This window comes from Urocampus carinirostris, chromosome 5, assembly GCF_059441175.1.
Source record: "Urocampus carinirostris isolate Australia breed hairy pipefish chromosome 5, RoL_Ucar_1.0, whole genome shotgun sequence".
Classification (NCBI taxonomy): domain Eukaryota; kingdom Metazoa; phylum Chordata; class Actinopteri; order Syngnathiformes; family Syngnathidae; genus Urocampus; species Urocampus carinirostris.
The window spans coordinates 35,335,618-35,349,345 of NC_142353.1; the positions used below are offsets into that span (position 1 = coordinate 35,335,618).

The 13,728-nt window shown below is 42.1% G+C and overlaps 1 protein-coding gene across 1 annotated transcript in view; it reads right to left on the reverse strand.

Moving 5' to 3' along the window:
• Positions 1 to 13,728, reverse strand: part of adamts3 (ADAM metallopeptidase with thrombospondin type 1 motif, 3) — a 325,580-nt gene that overhangs the window by 294,658 nt on the left and 17,194 nt on the right. The gene's annotated exons all lie outside the window — the stretch shown is intronic.

The following is a 13,728-nucleotide window of genomic DNA, read 5'->3' on the forward strand; positions in this document are numbered from 1 at the left end:
GGTTGCCATGGTGCCCAATTGGCCCCCTCTGTGTGGTGCCAGCTTCTGTCACGGTTGCCATGGTGCCCAATTGGCCCCGCCTGTGTTGACGGATTGGCTCCCTGTCAGTATTTAAACTCTTTAATGTCAGTCCCCTTTTGTCGGTCCGTCTGCGAATCTCCGTTTTTACACGGCAAGCCCTTTTTTCGCCTGTCCTGTGTTTTTCCCCCCGTTTTTTTCCCGCTACGATCTGTTTGATCTCGACCACGCCTGTTCTCCCGTCCCGAATAACGACCCATTTTCTGATATCGACCACGTTTTTGCTCTTCCACCCCGGCTACTGACCCGATTTTCCGCTCTCGACACCGCCATCAATCGCCAAGTAAGTCTCACTTCCACTTCTGAGCAACCTACACCCCTCGACCAGCAATCTCCGGATCGTTGGTGTAATCCTTTTCCTTCTTTCCAATAAAACTGTGAGAAACGTTACGCGAGTGGGTCCCGTCTCCGTTCTGGTCCTGACAGGAGGTCCACGAGATGGGATGAGATGGGGCTAGGGCCGGTGGGTGGCCAAGGGGTCTGCTGGCCTTGTGGCGCGTCGCTAGGCTAGCGTCGCTAGGCTAGCGTCGCTAGGCTAGGGGGTTACTCTGGGGCCCGGGGCTGGTTCTCCGGCAGGTGCTGCAGCCGGGGGTGGGATTGGCGTGTCTGAGTGCTACCGGTACCTCCGGGAGTTAGTTGGTAGGGGGATGGGAGAGGGAGTGGCCCTTTAAGGCCCTACAGTGGAACCCCGGTTTTCGAACAACTCTCAGTTCGAACAAATCGGAGTCCGACCAAAAATTTCGCGAAATTCTTGCTTCGCTGTTCGGTCGAAAAAAAAAGAGTTCGAACGCCGGTAATGCGTGAGTGCGTACGCTAGGGTGCGATGCTGAGCGGCGTACGGGTGTTTTAGCCCCTAATTATGCCTCAGAAGAAAGTCAGTGCAAGCAGCAAAGTTGCTACAGGTGATAAAAGAAAAGTAGTGCGTACAACTATTGCATTTAAGAAAGAAATAATAGCAAAATATGAAGGAGTGCGAGTGTCTGATCCTCTCCCCACCGTCTACCTGCGCCTTCTGCTGACCACCACAAAGGTAAGAAATCCTATGCATAATTCTTTTCTTTATCCTTTTTTTTTATTTTTACATGTTAGCGTAATCTTTCGTACGGAAGATTACGATAACGCGAACGTACGATTAGCCTGGCTTAGCTTCATGTTTACGTTAAACATTCAAGGTAAACATTCAGGGTGTTGGAACGGAGCCCAACATTCAGGGTGTTGGAACGCAGCCCCCTTTCCAATGAACCGCTCACCACTTATTGTGGAGACCCGAGTGCTAAATGACTTGTAAACGACCTGATTTTTTTTATTTTTACACGTTCATGTTAGCGTAATCTTTCGTACGGAAGATTACGATAACGCGGACGTACGATTAGCCTGGGTTAGCTTCATGTCTACGTTCATGGTAAACATTCAGGGTGTTGGAACGGATTAAAACGATTTACATTATTTTGAATGGGAATAATGATTTCGGTGATCGAACAAATCGGTTTTCGAACAGGGTTCTGGAACCGATTATGGTCGAGAACCGAGGTTCCACTGTATATCCTTTTTGATAATTAAGCTGGGTTTTTACATGTCTAGCTTCACCACCACACCGACTATGATTTGGGATAATGATCCCCTTTAAGACTATTTAAATGATGGACGCTGGTGTTTGTGGCCTTTCCTAATTTCATTCTTATTACTCTTCTAGTTTTTTTCGGAATATGGGCACTGAAAATGAGCTGGCACACTAGGGGAAGATCACATGCTTGTTTAACCGACATCTTCAGGCCCCCTAGCCCAATTATTTTGCATTTTCAGATTCAGAATGCTGATTTGTTGAGGATTAAGTCCGGTATCACACTGCTACATCTACTATTCACATCTGTGGGTCCACAGCTAGGAGTCAAGGATGCGCGGGAATAGCCGGAGTATTATGAAGAGATATGCGTAAGAGCACAAACTCAAGAAAACAGACAAAACAATGGAGCAAGATGCTATGATGTATGATCTCTGATCAAATACTCTGAGTTCCAGAATAAAATAATGAAAAATAATATATGTGTCAGGACCAGAATGGAAATATGACCCAATTGCGATAAGTTTTATTAAAGGAAAGAGGAAGGGCTGCGCCCACGATCCGGTGTTGGCTAGGCGCGGGAAGCAGGGCGCTCTGAACGCGGAAGTGGATCTTTCGTGGCGAGCGATGGCGGCGTCGGGAACGGAAAAACGGGTCTGTAGCCGGGACAGGAGAGCAAAAACGTGGTCGGGGTCGGAAGCAAGTCGTAAGCCAGGAAAGGAGAGAAGTGGTCCGGGACAAAAAGGAGTCGAAAGCCGGGACGGGAGAGTAGACGTGGTCAGGATTAAAAACAGGTCGAAGCCAGGGGACGGACGGGAGAAAAAACAGGTGGGAGTCAGGTTCGAAAAAGGCTTGCCTAGTGTTAACTGAGGTTCGCAGACGGACTGACAAAAGGGGACGGATAAGAGTGGGTTTAAATAGGGACAGGGAGCCAATCAGAGTCCGAGGCAGTTGGCGCCAAATGAGCATGTACAGGTGATTCACAACGGTAATCATGACAATATGTTTTGACAAGGTCAAAATTTTCCGAGTAATCAGTTAATCCGTGAAGTATTTAAATGGAAAATTGAGCCTCAAAATAATTGTAAGCTGCTGTTCTGTAAATTAGGTTCACTTGAAATAATGTTTTGTTTTTCGCCACATCCATAACAAAAGTATTATCAATCCATTGTTGTAAATTTGTAAACAAACGTGTAATGGTCGACTAGTTAGCCTGGCATTCTCTGAAATTTCGTGAAAGGTTTGCAGTATCACGACCTCATAGGTTGCCTTCGTGGCATTTTCAATTGACTCGCAGGGTTTTGTGAAAAAAAAAAACGTTTCTGTACCATTAAACAGCTTTTAACCGCTTCACCTTTTCACAGTGTTCATTTCCAGTTAGTGTTTTATAACCAGTGTTATTCGTCTGACAGTTCCTTTTAATATTATATTCTTAGAAAACAGATACTGTCAGGAACAGAACACGATCCGGAGATCGCTAGTCGCGGGGAACAGGTTGCTCAGACGCGGAAGTTGTATTTCCGTGGTGAGCGATGGCGGTGTCGGGAGCGGAGAAAAACAGGTCAGTGGCCGGGACAAGAGAGCAAAAGTGGTGGTCAAAATCAGAAAATGGGTTGAAGCCGGGAGAGGAGAGTAGACGTGGTCAAGAACCAAAACGAATCGTTATTCGGGACGGGGGAACAGACGTGGTCGAGATTTAAACAGGTTGTAATTTGGGACGGGAGAGCAGATGGAGAAAACAGGAGCAAAAACACGGGATAGGCGAAAAAGGGCTTGCCGTGTAAAAAAAAGAGATTCGCAGACAGACAGACAAAAGGGGACTGAAAGGACTGACTTCAAATACTGACAGGGAGCCAATCTGTCAACAAGCTGCAGCTGGCGCCACACGGGCGGGGCCAATTGGGCGCCATGGCGCCACACGGGCGGGGCCAATTGGGCGCCATGACAACCATATCAGATACAGTCTCTAGGCAAATTAGGCAGACGCAGTTGTTTGGGATTTTGGTGAAAAAAATAGTCCAATTTCCACATGCCCTGGAAGCGGCAGCCCTCACAGTCAACTTTCCTTTTTTATTTAGAGTCGCCATGTCGGAAATGGGGTGGGTAAAATTCCAGTTTTGGGTACAAATTTATGTTATACTGTTGTCAACATTACTGGTGGGCCACATATTATTTATTTCATGACAGAACAGACATTGTACACGCCTGGATTAGTATTTAACTGAAAAATTAAAACCATAAAATAACAGTTTGCTGCTGTTTTATGTATTTAAATGATAAAATTTTCTACAAAATTTACTAAAAATCATTTTATGTTTCTCATACAGAGATTTAACTATAAACAACTCCTGGAATCCTATTCATGGGTAATTCAGCAAGCGGTGATCGTCAAAATAAATGTTTTTATTTTGCAGCCCTGCCTCACTGCATTCTCTGCATGGTCAAGATCGGATGCAAAAAAACTCAATAAAATACTCCAATAATCGTTGAAGGACAGCTAATGAGCTGTCACTTCCTGTCAACCTGACTTATTGATTTCAAAGTAAGAGCCGTTAAAACGCAATGATTATTTTTCATCTTTCCTACTCACATGGTAGAAAAATGAAAACGGTAGATTATTTATTTTAGGCAATAAAGCGATAAAGCATTGATTCAAGGTCAACATGCTCATGGCAGAGGAGATTGATATGAATGCATCGTGGATTGTTTGCCGTCGTAATCGTGTAATAGTCACTTTTTCTTTTTTTTCCAGGACCTTCGAGGAAAGAAATCCAGCTCCGTTTTTTTGTTGACTTTGATGAGTAAAATAAGGTATCTTGCTGCCGGCGCTATTTTGAGCTGTTTCCATCTACGATCTACAATCTTTTTGTGTCAATGGGCTGCTGTAAACTGATATGAATTCTGCCGTTCTGCTTTTTTTACTTGTTTACAAACACAGGAAGGTGTTGGGTAATAAGCGAGTTCAATATGGACGATAAAAAGAGCCAAATTTGGACTCATTTTAACTCTGATTAATTAATTATTGATTGCTCCGAAGCAGAGTGCATTCAATTTTTCAATCTTAGAGACTACTGATTTTTTGCTTTTGTCATGATTACTGATCACCTGTGCCCGCTCCTTTGGCGCCAACTGCCTCGGACTCTGATCGGCTCCCTGTCACGATTTAAATCCTCGTCTATCCATCACCTGTTGTCAGTCCGTCTGCGAACCTCAGTTCACGCTAGGCAAGCTTTTCAACCCTGACTCACTCCTGTTTGGGCCCCCGTCTGTTTCCCGGCTTCAACCCATTTTCTGATCTCAACCAAGTTTTTTGCTCTCCTGTCCCGACTACTGACCTGTTCCCGACACCGCCATCGCTCGCCACGGAAATACCACTTCTGAGCAACCTGCTCCCCGCGACCAGCGATCTCTGGATCGTGTGTGCAATCCTTTCCCTTCTTCCCGATAAAACTGAGAGGAATGTACGCAAGTGGGTCCTGTCTCTGTTCTGGTCTTGACAGCTTTTTGTTTTACTGATTTTGATTGACATTTTTTTGCGGTTTGGCGAGGATCGGTGTCTAAATTTGTTAAAAATAATAGCGTTTTATCATTTATCTATGGGACTGAAGAGTTCATATTTTGAATTTTTATTTTAATGTTTTGCATTTTCATGGATGCCGTCTTGTTGTTCGCCTTTAAATCTGTTCAGTGTGTAAAAAGCTAAAATCGTATTGTTCTTTACCTTCTTTTGTTAAATCTGCAAATATTTTAATTTCAGGCAGAATGTTTTGTTAGTGTCTATAATGTATCATTTGTAGGAGCCTGTCAGGAGCCAAAAAACCCGGCTCATCTCAGTGAGCCGAGCCAAAAAAGCAGAGTTTTCTAAATAGAGCTGTCCTCTATGGTGAGACCAGTAGGGGGTGGTGACGCTTCACATGCAATAACAAGAAGTCTCCAGAGCAGGCGTTTCAGCGCCCTTTTTCCTCATTTTCCTTATTTATTGCGTAGCCTATAGAGTCCGACTGCCAAGAAACATAGCAATAGCAACAATTTCAAGCATTTTCAAGCAATTCGCCCCAAATTCAAGCGTTTTCCTGACTTTAAACACGCAACATTGAAATTCCAGCGTTTTCAAGGATTTCGAGCACCCGTACGAACCATGGCAATGAACGAAAGGGCAGAGGCGGTTAATGGGGCTCGGGCGGGGCCCGACGAGGTTGCGCTGACAGGGGCAGGTCAGGGGCCAATTTCACGGCTGCTTTGAAAAGGCAGGAAGAGGCTCCTTTTTCTATTTTAGCTCGCGCTCTCGTTTGGAGCGGCGCCTCGGTCTTTCCTGCTCGCTTCGCAAACATCCTCCGGTGGCAGATAAGCGGCAGGCGGGGGCCTTTCGCAGAGGGGCCGGGCCCTTTTTGCATTTGCCTTTAGTAGTATTAGTAGTAAAATGAGTGCCGAACTCATTTTCACTCAGGGCCACATTAGCGTAATGGCTGTCTTTTAAGGGCCTGGTGTAACTTTAAATGTAATTACCTTACTTGTTCGTGTGTGACGCCATTTTTTTTCTAAAAAAGATCTCAAAGGTTGGGTGCGTGTTATTGTAGAAAGTATTATGACATTGTTACAAAATGTAGAGTGTTTAGCGAAAGTATTCTCCCCCCCACCAAGAACTTTTTTTTCATATTGCCACATTTCAGGCTTCAAAATTCTCATTGCATCTCATTAGCCGCACCACTTATCCTCAGTAGGGTCGCGGGGGTGCTGGAGGCCATCCCAGCAATCATCAGGCAGTGGGCAGGGGACACCCTGGACTGGTTGCCAGCCAATCACAGGGCACACTGGGACATTTACACCTAGGGACAATTTGGACCGGCCAATCCACCTGAAATGCATGTCTTTGGAATGTGGGCGGAAACCGGAGTGCCCTGAGGAAACCCACGCAAGCACGGGGAGAACATACAAACTCCGCACAGGAAGTCCGGTAGCTGGATTTGAACCCACACAGGAGGTTCCCAAGACCTTAGAACTGTGGCGCACACACGCTAACCACTGCGCCGCCGTGCTGCCCCCGGCTTCAAACTTGAAACTGAAAAATTATTTCTAAGAATCCGCAACATGTGAGACAAAATTGTGACGTAGGAACAAATTGTTTCAACTTTTTATATCATATTTACAGCAAAAATAAACTGCACAGTAAGTGTTGCAAAAATATTGCCCCCTTGTTCTCTCAGCTCACCCAACGGACTCTAGAGTTCCCTGATGACCTCTGTACGATCCAATGTCGAGCTAAATGACTAACAGTGACAAACAGCTTGTATTTAAGTCACAGTTTAAATGCACCTGCTATGTGATGTGATCAGAGGTCTGTGAAAGCAGACACTGGAGAACAGGCAGCATTGTTAAGACCAAAGAACACACCAGGCAAGTCTACGATAAAGTTGTGGAAAAGTTCAAAACAGGGATGGGAGCACTGTGCAAGCAACAAAATCAAAATGGGGATTGAATAAAACCAGCAAACCTACTTTGCTCTCCCCTCTCAGCCCAAACAAGGAGAAAACTAATCAGAGAAGCGACCAAGAGGCCAATGATCACATTGGATGACCTGCAGGCATACACAGCTGAGGTAGGATATTCTATGCATAAATCTGCCCCTCATGGAAGAGAAGCAAGAAGAAAGCCCTTTCTGAAAGAATACCATAAAAAGGCTCATTGTCACATGGGCAACACAAATAACATGTGGAACAATGTACTCTAGTCATACAAGACCAAAACTATCCTTTTAGGGCTAAAGCTTGCAATAATTGAACCACTTGATCTGTCAAAGTAAATATCCAGGGATAAAAAATAAAATTCTCAAATTTGATTGTAAAACTTTATAAAAGGAAATAACGAATATAAAGGAAAATAAAAGTCTAAATCAACAATAGTGAATAGATAAAACACAAGCATTGAAAATTGTCACGGTTGCCATGGCGCCCAATTGCAGCTTGCAGCTTGTTGACAGATTGACTTCCCCACTATTTAAACCCTGTCCTGTTAATCCCTTTTTGGTCAGTCCGTCTGCGAATCTCTGTTTTTACACGGCAAGCCCTTTTTCGACCCTGACTCACGCCTGTCCCGTTTTTTGCTCCTGTTTGTCTCCCGTTATGACCTGTACGTCTGCTCTCCCGTCCCGAATTATGATCCGTTTTTGATCCCGACCAAGTCTGCCCTCCTGTCCCGGCTTACGACTCATTTCCGACCCCGACCACGTCTTGCTCTCCCAGTCCCGGCAATCGACCTGTTTTTCCGTCCTTGACACCGCCATCGCTCGCTACAGAAGATCCACTTCCGTGTTCAGATCACAAACAGAGCCTAGCAAACGCCGGATCGTGGGCGCACCCCTTCCTCGTTCCTTCAATAAAACTTGTGATAAACGTTACGCGAGTGGGTCCTGTTTCCGTTCGACAAAAATAAATGTAAAAATAGAAGTCAAAATACAGAGAAAAATAGACACGGCTAGGATAGCCCCCTCATTACAAAAACAGCTACTGACAAAATGTTATTTTGTGTTCATTTTTATATGTGTTTGATATATAACATTTTTAACTTTCATATTTATTCATTTATTTTCATTTATTTATTATTATTTTCACATTTATTTTGTGTGTTTTTTTTTACTACATTTCTCTAATTATTCCCCTTTTATTCCTTCATTCATTTTTCATTTTGAGATTGTTAAACAGATTTAATGGATCTCGGTCTTGGAAGAAATTCATTTCCTCAGGTCAGGTCCGCCCTAAAACGTTTTAAAGACCTTTTTTTTTTAATAAACAAGCTAGCACAAATAGCGGCGCTTTTCAGCTTTCAAATCTCCCGTTTTTGTGGCCCTCCCACGCCGGCCCCCCTACTATAAGTCGCTATAAAGGACGGCTTTGTGACGGACCCCCACCGACAGGAGCGCCTAAAGGCGGTTCGGAAACGCTGGGAGATGGCAGAAGGTACAAAAAGCATATCTCACAAAGAGCCTGGCATCGATTTGGTTCTTTTTACAGTAAATATCAGTATTGACTTTCTTCAATACTCCCAAGAACATTCGAGGTAAAAATAAACCCGATTTCAGTCGATTATTTGGTCATTTGGAACCAACTTCTTCAGTATTTTTTAATAAAAACATCACACAAAGGTCAACAGGGGTTCGTTCAAGCTCATTTTAAGGACTCTCAAAGACAAATTCCCTATTTCTCCAGTACCATTAAAAGAAAAATGTGAACCATGTAACCACAAATACATCTGTGGTTTGCAAATGCGTGTGCATCTATTAAGACATATAGTTTTTATATTCATTCATTCATATATTTTTGTTTTGAAGACGATTCTCTCCCCATATAGTAAAAATGATGGTGTAATATCGCTTATATTTTCAGTTGCAGGAAGTTCTTCCCATTACAATTTACCACTGGAAAACGTTACCATCATTTTTTGCCTGATTCATAATACATATAATTACATTTTTGATAAGTAATCTTTGCACTAATACACATTTTATAGTACAAACGCTCCCCTAATTACGACCATTACTTTTATAAACCTTCAACATACAAAATATAGCACTGAAGAAAGGAACTGTCTTAAACACAGAAATTGAACATCATTTAACAAATTAGAAGAAAACGTTTGTTTCTCACAATCAATTGAATTGAAAGACAGTTTTCATTAAAAAAAACTAATAATAATAAAAAGGAGTTTTAAGAAAACATTCATTTTTGGTTACAATTTTTTTTAAATGCTGTTTTTTTGTAGCAAAAAGACGAAGCTAGGTTATTTTATCTGTTGAGGAGTAAGAAAAAGACAATTCAAATTTTTGACAACAAATTAGAAGAAGACATGAGTTTCCAACGAGGAATTGGATGATTTCGATAGTTTTAATCAAAAATATGTCGGTGGTTGTCGTTGAAAATGTAGACACTTATTTTCAACGATGAAATAAGAGACACAGGATGGTTTTCGTAGACAAACACCGTGCTAATTTTGGTCGAGGATAAAGATTCGTTTTTTTCTGATGAATTAGAAGACATCACAATTTCTCATCAAAAAAAAGACACGGCTAGTTTTTGATGACAAATGACATCTTTCAAAAAAAGACAGGAAAAACAAAAAGACTAGGCTGTTTTTGGTTGAAGAAGAAGACAAGGAATTAGAAAATATCGCAAGTTTTTGTAGAAACGACTATACAAATTCTTGTTGAAGATGAACCGATTAGTTTCCATTGAGAAATGTGATGATTTTGCTAGTTTTTGTGGAAAAAGACAAGGCTGGTTTGAAAGACACTTATTTTCGCTGATAAATTAGTAGACATGGATAATTTTTGTACAAAAAGATAAAGCTCATTTTTGGTGACTTGTTTTAAGACCTCGGTTATCACGGTTAATGGGGACCAAAAGCACCCGCGATAAGTGAAAATCCGCGAAGTTGCGACGCATCTTCCAAAACAAAAAAACATTTTTTTTTTTTAAATTAATATTTTTTAGACCCGGTTAATGGGGAACAAAACCACCCGCAAAAAGTGAAAATCTGCAAAATAGCGACGACCCTTCAAAAAGAAAAAAAAAAAAGAAAAAAATCTCATCTCATCTCATTATCTGCACTGCTTATCCTTATTAGGGTCGCGGGGGGACTGGAGCCCATCCCAGCCATCTCCGGGCAGTGGGTAGGGGACACCCTGAACTGGTTGCCAGCCAATCGCAGCTGCAAATCACATTAGTTCTCGCAGCTAAATGCGTTCTTCGTTGACGCACAAGTCGAGTGATCCGCCGCTAAGAGTCGTACAGCTGGGCGATTTTACGTCCGCCCGGGACGATCGGAGAAAAATTCACGACAGGGTTCTTACCGCGGGTGCCGTTCGGTCGCTCCCGCGAGCGAGCCCCTAACCCGCAGCGCAAGTACTTTCGGACGCGATACGCACGACACCGACACAGTTACGAAGGTCCCGCGCACGTCCGCCGCCCTTCGGCCATCGCGCGCGGACGGCTGCCTGTCGTCGCGCCGCGCTACTGGGGTCGTCGGACGAGCGGGCTCCCCCCAGTTACGGGGGTAGCCCGATCACGCCCGCCGCCTTTTCTCGCGTTGCGCCGTGTGACGCCGCGTCCGCCGAACTCGCTCCATCGCGCGGCCCGGGAGAATTAGAATACAAAGATAGTTTTACATTGGAAAAGATTTAAGCTAATATTTGTTGAAGATATAGGATTGTAAAAAATGAAAACTTGTTGGTGTATAAAACAGAATGGATTCGTTTTAATTGTCCACCATGCTAAGATGCTAGTATTTTGGAGAAAAATACACTCATTTTCACTGACAAATGAGAAGAAATGGATAGTTTTTGTAGAAAAAGATAAAGCTTATTTTGTTGTGAAAAAAAGGCTTATTTCCACTGATGAATTAGAAGTTGTCAAATTTCGTATGGCAAAAGACGAAGCTAGTTTTTGTTGAAAAAGAAGACTCTGGTTTCGAACGAGGAATTACAAGATATTGCTAGGTTTTGTAGAAAAAGACAACTGCAGTAACTTGTAAAGAAGGAGACACTCACTTTAATTCTTTCATATATTATTTTTTATTTAATTGTTTCTTATGGCAACATCCATTGCAGCCTGGTCGTCCTGGAAGGGGTACTACCCCCTTCTCATAGTTTCTACATTTTCCTCATATTGAGGTTTTTGAGTTTTCCCTTGCCCTCATGTAGGTTTTAAATCAGGAGATGGTGTCATAATAGTCTGTAGTTTGCAATAATCTGTGGTTTGGGCGTCACAAGTAAATGTGACCTGACTTGACTTATTTTATCATATATTTAAATTATTTTTTATTTTTTTTATTATTGTTTGTTTATGCAACATCCATTTTGGCCTGGTCATCCTGGAAGGGGGAATTACTTTATGTGCTGCCCCTTCTCAAGGTTTCTTCATTTTCCTCATGCTGAGGATTTTGAGTTTTTCCTTGCCCTCATGTAAGTTTTAGATCAGGGGATAGTGTCATAATAGCCTGTGGTTGGCAATAATATGTGGTCTGTGCAGCCCTTTGAGACTCCTTGTGATTAAGGGCGTCACATATAAACATGACTCGATTTGACTCTTCACTTTCGACGAATTAGAATACAAAGATAGTTTTCGTCGAAAAAGATTAAGCTCATATTTGCTGAAGGTATAGCATTTAATTGAATCATGATAAACGGAAAACATTCCCTGTTTGTGTAGAAAACAGATCGACTGCCACTTATGAGACGCTAGTTTATCTGAGAAAAATACACTCATTTTCACTGACAACAAAGGATAGTTTTTGCTCAGGAAGAAGAAGCTATTTTACGAGGACAATTTAGAAGACAACTCTAGGTTTTTAAGAAAAAAAGTCTGTCTTTCATCAAGAAAGACGAAGTTTGAGAGTAGAGAAAGACAACTCTTATCTTTGCCGCAAGTGAAGCACAATGTGTTACTCTTAGCAGCGCATGGTTCTTCAAAAATTACAAAAAAATATCAAAAAATAAACATTAAATGTTGATTATTAATCGTGTCGTGATACATTTCGTTCATTTCAGCATCTACATACCGAACCAGGAACGTTTTGGGGACGGGATGGGGATACCTAACATCAGGGGTGTCCAACTCGGTTTAGCTGGGGCCACAAATGCTAAAAAAAATATCACCGGGGCCGGACTAGCGAGTTTAAGAGAAAGAGAGAGGGAGAAAAAGAGAGAGAAAGAGAGGGAGGGAAAGAGAGAGCGATAACAGATAGGGAGACAGAGTAACAGTGAGAGAAAAAGAGAGAGCAGAATAGAGATATGAATGGAGAAGAAGGGGGAAATGAATATAGAGAGAAAAAGAAAGTGAAAAAAAGAGAAAGATAAAAAGAATAAGAGAAGTGAAACGACAGAAAGAAAAAGAGTCAGCAGGAAAAAAAGAGACAAAGTGAGGTGAGAGAGAGAGAGAGGTCAAAAAGGGAAAGAAAGAGGGTGAGAAAGAAAGAAAAATAGAAAAAAAGAGAATTGAAGTGTAAATTAGAGAGAGAAAATAGAAAAAGAGCAAGACAGAGCAAAAGAAAGAGTCAGAGAGTAAGATAAAAATAGAGAAAAGAGAAAAAGGGAGAGAAAGAGAAGGTAAACAGGAGAAAGAAAACGAGGGAGAAATAAATAAAAAAGAAGTGAGTCAGAGAAATGGAGAAATACTACCACAATTGTTTTGCAAGTGTTAACAGGCTTTGGTGACATCCGGTGGAAATATTCAAAACTACAGCTCATTTTCCTCTTGCGCTTCTCTCACTGTTGTCTGTTCAGTGTGTAAAAAGCTATAATCGTTTTGTTCTTTACTTTGTTTTGTTAGATATAGATAGATAGATAGATAGATAGATAGATAGATAGATAGATAGATAGATAGATAGATAGATAGATAGATAGATAGATAGATAGATAGATAGATAGATAGATAGATAGATAGATAGATAGATAGATAGATAGATAGATAGATAGATAGATAGATAGATAGATAGATAGATAGATAGATAGATAGATAGATAGATAGATAGATAGATAGATAGATAGATAGATAGATAGATAGATAGATAGATAGATAGATAGATAGATAGATAGATAGATAGATAGATAGATAGATAGATAGATAGATAGATAGATAGATAGATAGATACTTTATTCATCCCCATAGGGAAATTCACACTTCCAGCAGTCTACCCCGTTGTTTATCAACAGATTAACATGATGCCCTAGGGGTGCTTGTAGCGGAGTGGATGACGTCACGCTAGTCCAAAAGTTCGACATCCCTGCGGCAGATGGAAATCTTTTCTTTGTGAAAATCCAGGGATACACCACCTCGTGTTAGCAAGTCCGCCTCCTCTCCGATTCCCCCCGGCTTTCGTGTCTCTGTTTAGCGGGGTTGAAGCCGGATAGCTCCGGGTAGCTCCAGGTGGCTACACGTTAGTGTCCGGAATGCTAAACGTGAGCCACGTTTCCGCAAAACACAGCAACTGCGCTCCCTGTGCGCTTCGATGTTTTCCACCAGCACTCGATGATCTTATTTGGTCGTGAGTTCGCATTTACCATGATTACGGATGGTACCTAAGACTTATAACGCCGCTAG